This window comes from Schistosoma mansoni (genome assembly GCF_000237925.1).
Source record: "Schistosoma mansoni, WGS project CABG00000000 data, supercontig 0207, strain Puerto Rico, whole genome shotgun sequence".
In the NCBI taxonomy this organism is placed as follows: domain Eukaryota; kingdom Metazoa; phylum Platyhelminthes; class Trematoda; order Strigeidida; family Schistosomatidae; genus Schistosoma; species Schistosoma mansoni.
Genome location: NW_017386079.1, coordinates 79,649 through 87,326, shown reverse-complemented (window position 1 = coordinate 87,326; position 7,678 = coordinate 79,649). Strand labels below are relative to the sequence as shown.

The window sequence follows — 7,678 nt, the reverse complement described above, 5'->3', positions numbered from 1 at the left end:
AAGGTCAAGGAGTCTCTTTCCAACGCAACGGATCCACACCATCATTCTCTGTATCTATCAGAGCTGTCTCCAGAGCGTCATCGATAACAAAGCGAGATTGAGTAACCCCATCTAACTCCACTGCTTGAATAGAACAATGAAGAGAAGTGATTGTATCCTCTCACTCTACCTAAAGTGTTTGTATATAAAACTTTCAAGATGTTAATAAACTTCTCAGATACATCCTCCTTCAATAGACCATTCCAGAAAACAAGTCCCATTCAATGAATTGAAGTCATTTCATTAAACAATAATTAACTTGAATGTATAACTTGAAAATTTAATTATTCTAATTGCGTAATTGACATTAAACTATATCAGATTTCTCTTTTTCTATTCTATTCAACAATAGGGAAATGTTGAATTCCCATTTACGCATTTATATTTATTTAAACAAAATTTATTGACCAATAAATATAAAAAGAAAAAAATTATCTATCACAAAATGTAAATAAGGTGAAAATGTATAAAGGGTTTATCGCAATAGAGGGGGAGGGGGAGGGTGTTTATATGTTTTATAGTTTTATATCATGAAATGATATTGCAAGCAAAGATGGATAGTGGCTAGCAGTGAAATCCAGTTTGACGTGCGTTTCGTCCTGTTTCGGACTCGTCAGCTGGATGTACCTGCATCTCAGAATTGATGTTCACTCTTTGGGACTCGAACCCAGAACCGTTCGCTTCAAACGCCATCACGTTATCCACTCAGCTACTGAGTTCTTATAGCCACTTGCTTGTGCAATGAGGTGAAGTTTAAATTCACTTCGTATTGTTTGTTTGAATCTTGCCATTTAAGGTTAGGACTGCAAATTGTCAGTCTCTAATTGGTCTAAGAAGAATTTTTGCTTACAATGCATGGAAATAAGGCTATATCGAGGCAATACGCACAGTATGTACATATGACAATTAGAGACTGACTATTTGCAGTCCTAAACATCAATGGGAAGATTCAAACAAACAATACGAAGTGAATGAAATGATATTATTCCAATAAATAATAAAAACTAGGAAGTATTGGATATCTGTTTTTTGATTGTGCGATTGATTGTGTTTTTGACGTAATGTGTTCTTCTGCCATCCTTTTTTCTTCTTCCCTTCAGGATTCGATGTAAAGGCTTGCTTCGTGATGTAGTTTAATGATTTCCAAAATGTGTGTCTTATCCAACTCCAACGTTTTTTTCTAATTTAATCCACAGCTTGTATCTAGTTTGCTATTTTCTACGTTAGGTTGTTGCTAATGGTATCCAGTCAAAGGATATTGAGTATCTTGAGTAGACAATTGTATATAAATACTTTTACTTCTTCGATGATAGTTGTGGTAGTTCTCGAATTTTCAGCTCTATACAGTGGAACTGTCTTGAAGTTTGTATTGATGATTGTGACTTTGATATTGAGTGACAGTTATTTTGAGTTCCATATATTCGTAACTAGGATGAAAATATAGTTTTACATCAGGAAATGATCGTCTTTCAAAAAGCATTAAAAACTAAGAAGCATTGGATTTCCGTCTCATCTTTTATGGAAGACTCCTAAACTAATTGATTACATTCAAAACTATTATCTAATGATGTTTGTGGTATGAAATATTGGATATCAACTCAATATCCGAATGGTTAAGTGTTTACGAGACAATAAATACTTAGTCTTGATTCCTATCGGTGTCGTAGACGAACACAAGTGAGTTGTCATACAGTAAAAAGAGAACCAGTTGTTTGGTGTAATCAAATATCTCCATAAATCCCTTATGATAATTGCCTGTTAAGTTGTATAACAGATCAAGAGAATCAACGTTAATTTCAAGTCAATGAAAAATGGAAAGTTAATTAAATATACTTCAAGATTAATTCAAATTACAAACAATCAAACCGACAATATAAATTAGATAAGACTATTTTTCATTTAAATCAATTAACGATTGATTGTAAGCAAAGATGGATAGTGGCTAGCAGTGGAATCTAGTTTGATGCTCGTTTATTCCTATTTGGAACTGGTCAGCTGGTTGTACCTGAATCTCAGAAATGATGTACCACTGTGGGACTTCAACCCATTACCGTTCACTTCAAACATCATTATGTCATCATCTTAGCTACTGAGTCCTGATAGCTACTTGTTTGTGCAATGGGGTAAAGTTTAAACTCACTTGGTATTGTGTACTTCAATCTTCTTACTAATGTTTAGGAATGAAATTGATTCATCTTTGCTTACAATGCTTGTGAATTAAAGCAATATCAAGGCAATCCATACAATATTCACATATGGCCAATAAGAGATTAATCAATTACAGTCCTAAACATCAATGGGACAATTCAAGTAAAACAATACCAAATGAATTTAACGGTTGATTAAGTTTTTCTAATTTAAATTGCATGTATACAATATGATAATTAATTTCCTTTCGCCATTGTATTTAAAACCTATAATTAACTGATTCACTAAAACCTTTTACTTCCCTTGAAATAGTAACGTTTATTCCATTCCTATTTTCTCTATAATATACAAACAAATAATCCGAAATATTTTTGCATTTATGACCGAATGAATTACATTTATTGGATTTTTATAGTTGAAATTATGAGTCAATTAAAGCTAGACCATTGTGGAAAACCTGACCGGTGTTAGGCAAGGTTGCCTACTCTCACCCTTTCTCTTTTTCCCGGATGATCGACTGGATCATGAAGACGCCAACATCTGGAGGAAAGTACGGGATACAGTGGATAGCTAGGATGTAGCTGGACGATTTAGACTTCGCAAATGATCTGGCTCTTTTATCACACACGTAACAACAAACGAAGGAGAAAACGAACAGTGTAGCAGCAGCCTCAGTAGCAGTAGATCTCAATATAAACAAAGGGAAAAGCAAGACTCTCCGATACAATACAACATGCACCAATCGAATTACACTTGACGGAGAAGCTTTGGAGGATGTGGAAACCCTTACATATCTCGGCAGGATCATTGATGAACACGGTGGATCCGATGCAGATGTGAGGGCGCGGATCGGCAAAGCAAGAGCAGCATATTTACAACTGAAGAACATCTGGAACTCAAAACAATTGTCAACCAACACCAACATCAGGATTTTCAATACAAATGTCAAGACAGTTCTACTGTATGGGGCGGAGACGTGGAGAACTACGAAAGCCATCATCCAGAAGATACAAGTGTTTATCAACAGTTGTCTACGCAAGATACTTCGGATCCGTTGGCCAGACACTATCAGCAACAACCAAATGTGGGAGAGAACAAACCAGATTCCAACAGAAGAAGAAATCAGGAAGAAGCGCTGGAAGTGGATAGGACACATACTTAAGAAAGCACCCAAATGCGTCACAAGACAAGCCGTCACATGGAATCCTGAAGGTCAAAGGAGAAGAGGAAGACTAAAGAACACATTACGCCGAGAAATAGAGACAGACATAAGAAGAATGAACAACAATTGGATAGAACTAGAAAGGTAGGCCCAGGACAGAGTAGGTTGGAGAATGCTGGTCGGTGACCTATGCTCCATTGGGAGTAACAGACGTAAGTAAGTAAGTAATCATGGAAAACCTAGGAGCACTGGACGCCTGTTTCGTCCTACTGTGGGATTTATCATTAGTGCGCATCCACAATCTTGTCACACCTGAAAACCTAAACTTACTTTAATGTAAATTTTAAGGTTTATTATCTCATTATTTAAACCGATAATGATTTGTTTAGGTCAACATATATTTACAATAAGCAATTAAGGTTATTGACTGTACTATTTACTTACTTTTCGATTACTATGGCAATAAGTAATATGTTTTCTGTTTAAGTAAATATAAAATAATAAATCAAACTATTGATATTAAGAAGGAAGAAGCCAAATCTTTCATCATGAAACATTAGACGTACAAAATTTATATCTTGTGCTTGTGCAAGCAGCTATCGGGACTCAGTGGCCGAGTGGATAATGCGATGGCGTTTGAAGCGAAAGTTACTGTGTTCGAGTCCCAGAATGAACATCAACTCTAAGATGCAGGTACATTCAGCTGACGAGTCCCAAGTAGGACGAAACGCGCTTCCTGGATTCTACTGCTAGCCACTATCCATCTTTGCTTATAAGAAAGAACTTAAATCTTTCATCATGAAACTTTAGATGTACAAAGTTTATACCTTTAATTGCGTAATAAAGTATGGTCGTATCATATTGGCATCTTTGATCGCCGTATTTTGCTTTTCTTCAAAAAGTATATTGTCAAACTGATGAAAAACTCTATTTATTCAAAATCAATGTTTTGCTACATTCATAGAATGAGAAGAATTTTATGTACAGTAACAGTTATTTGTATTTTTATAGTTAAACTCATCGGTCAGTCAACGCTAGATCACCTTGGAAAACCTGGAAACACTGGACGGTCGTTTCGTCCCAGTATGGGAGTCAACAGTGTTCATCAATGACCCCATTCGCGGAATTCGAACCTAGGACTTATCGGTCGCTTAACCTCCAGACCTAAGCCGACATCCAGCTGTGTTAAGGTCTAACTTCAACCAATCCACAAACGTTTAGAATGATTTAGTTAACAAAGTATAAATAGAATAATGTTGGAAACGTAATTAAAATGTTATAATAAAAAGGATAAGATATAAAATACATAAGAAAAGAAATTTAGTTAGGATTTATATATATCAGAAAGCAGTAATCCAGTGTAATAATCAGTGATGTTATACCCAAAAGTAATCATAATGAAGAACGAAGTGAATTACCTAAGCGTAATGAGATTACTGACTATTTGACATGATTGAAAGCAAGATCAAATTAATGAATGAAGATCAATAAGATTGTGTAAGAGATAAAAGTTGTATATAGTTGAAATCATGAGTCAATTGAACCTAGACCACCATGGAAAACCTGGAAGCTTTGTAGAGAGATATCAACTTACTGAAGACATTGGTGAATGGTTGCTCAATTTCGTGGATCGATTGAAGTTAGACATTAACACCGTTGGATGCTGGCTCAGTGGTCTAGTGGTTAAGTGCTCGCGCGCGAGACTGATACGTCCTAGGTTCGAATCGCGCGAGTCGGGATCGTGGATGCGCATCGCTGAGGAATCCCACAATAGGATGAAATGGTCACCTAGTGCTTTCAGGATTCCCATGGTAGGTTAGATTCAATTGACTCATGATTTCAACTATATAAAATCTAATAAGAATCTCCACAAAACACCCTTCTGATAAAGATAAAAATTGGACCAAAGTTGAAAAATTTAAAAAAATATATATATTTGATTAACTATTATTCACCATGACAGTGAAAGAACTACCACACTTGTTTTCTGCATATTTCGGTCAAGTAGGAAACGTTTGATAAAAAATTTCACTTTCAAATGAAATTAACATGGTTTTGGTTGTCTGTCAATTATTTCAATATTATCCAGCTCATGCTTATTATGAAAAGGATATCTAACGGTTGCGCTTGTGAAGACATAACTACTTTTAAGATATATATTACTAGGAATGTGTGCAAAAGATGCGATGAGAAACGATTTCTTCTGTCCTTTCTGTATACTTGCTGCCTCAGGTACATGTAAATTGATAAATGTAATAAAAGATAACACTTAAAGGATATTAAACTTCTTTTTCATGGTATAACGAAAACGACATGATATAGTGTAACCAATTGAGCTATAGGAAAGCGTCTCCGCAGTAAAGTTTTTGTAAGAGTAGTTGAATAACGATAGGTTATTTTCTTTATTCAATTAATTATAAGTTTGCGTTTAAAATAAAATCCATAAGAACTTCTGAGCTATGTTGGCGTATATAATGACAGAACATTGCTACACAAATCCTAAGGGTCAGGTTAGAAGATTTTTGTCTGTTTTAATGTCTTAAAAATGAAATTTCTTGGTCAGTGTTGAATGTTTCAATCCCAAAATACACTTAGCTTGAATTTTACTTTCTACAACTATGAATAAAAAGAATGTACTTTCACCAATTAACTGAAGTTACAAACGTTAACCACTAGATGTCAGTTGAATGGTCTAAATTTTGATAACTCTTTGTTAGACCTAAAAATCTTGTGTACGATCCTTGAAAGGCTCATAGATTTGCACGACTAAGGAGCTTTATACCAACATGAAACATCTATACAATTAATCTAACTGTGAACATTATCATATTGAAGATAGAATATATAAAGCTACAGTATTATTCATTATTTTCACAGTTGAAATCATGAGTCAATTGAAGCTAGACCACCATCGAAAACCTGGAAGCACTGGACGGCCGTTTCGTCCTACTATGGGACTCCTCAGCAGTGCGCATCCACGATCCCGACTCACGAGTTTCAAACCCAGGAGCTATCAGTCTCTCACGTGAGCACTTAACCTTTAAATCATTGAGTCAGCATTCAACGGTGTTAATGTCTAACTTCAATGGTGATCTGAAGCAATTGTCAGCTCTTATCCTGGTTGTCATATCATTTCATTGATTTTGTGAATGTTTCACCGATACAAATATGTTCCATATGGTTCTGTTTAGCGTGATTCAGTGAGATCCACATAACTTTGTGTATGTTTTTGTAAGGGAATATAGTGCCACCTATAACCAATATGTTGAATGTACATAGATTACCTAATCTCTTGACATTCTCGTTCCTTTCTCCTAGTCAATCTATGTCATCTCATGATATCTTCTGACCCGTTGTTATTGATTCATGATCTCAATTGTGTTTTCATTTAAGCTTTAATCAAATTAATTGAATTAAGAAATATTTTGTTAATGCTTATCATTGATCCCATTTAGATTACGATATGACAATGTTAGTTAGAAGTAATTCAAATAAAATCACTCACAATGAAGATGATTGGATCTATATCGAAACTAACAGTAACTTATCGATAATCACTGACTTGATTGTATTTGTTTTTATGAACATCAATATCTCTATGAACCGATAGTATAGACCATTCCTCCTTTAAATATATATATCAATATTGCATGAATTATGTGGAAGTAGTTTTCCAATATAATTCAATCAGTCAGCTACAATGTAGGACCAGAAACATAGATATGCATCAGTCCAAATTGTCATACCTTATTAGCACAACAACATATTCATGATCAATCTCTTCCTCATTCAGTATAATTAGATTATTACTTTGTTTTTTAATTATACAACATAAATTATACAACAAAAATAAGTTGGGCTCATTGATGATAATCATTTTAACTCAATTATAATAATTTTAATAGTTGAAATCATGAGTCAGTTGAAGCTAAACCACCATGGAAAACCTGGAAGCACTTGACGGCTGAATCGTCCTATTGTGGGACTCTTCAGCAGTGCAGATCCACGATCCCATCTCCACAAAATCGCTTCTGATAATAATCAACATATGCTCACTAGTAACTGGCTACATGAGGTATTTCCTGGAGTTCTAGTGAGAAGCCGTGACCAGTGGAGTTCAACCATGTCTGTTATGAGACAGTTACTTACTGAAGACGTTGGTGGATGTGTCACTCAATTTCATGGATTAGTTAAAGTTCGACATTAACACCGTTGGATGCCGGCTCAGTGGTCTAGAGGTTTAGCGCTCGCTCGCGAAACTGATAGATCCTGGATTGGAATCTCTCGAGTCGAGATCGTGGATGCGCACTGTTTAGGAGTCCCATAATG

General features: G+C 35.2%; 1 non-coding gene across 1 annotated transcript; it reads right to left on the bottom strand.

Moving 5' to 3' along the window:
- Window positions 1–688: 688 nt before the first annotated feature.
- Smp_tRNA_02086_Gln_TTG.1.1 lies at window positions 689–757 on the bottom strand. The gene has a single exon. It is a non-coding gene (tRNA).
- Window positions 758–7,678: the final 6,921 nt, after the last annotated feature.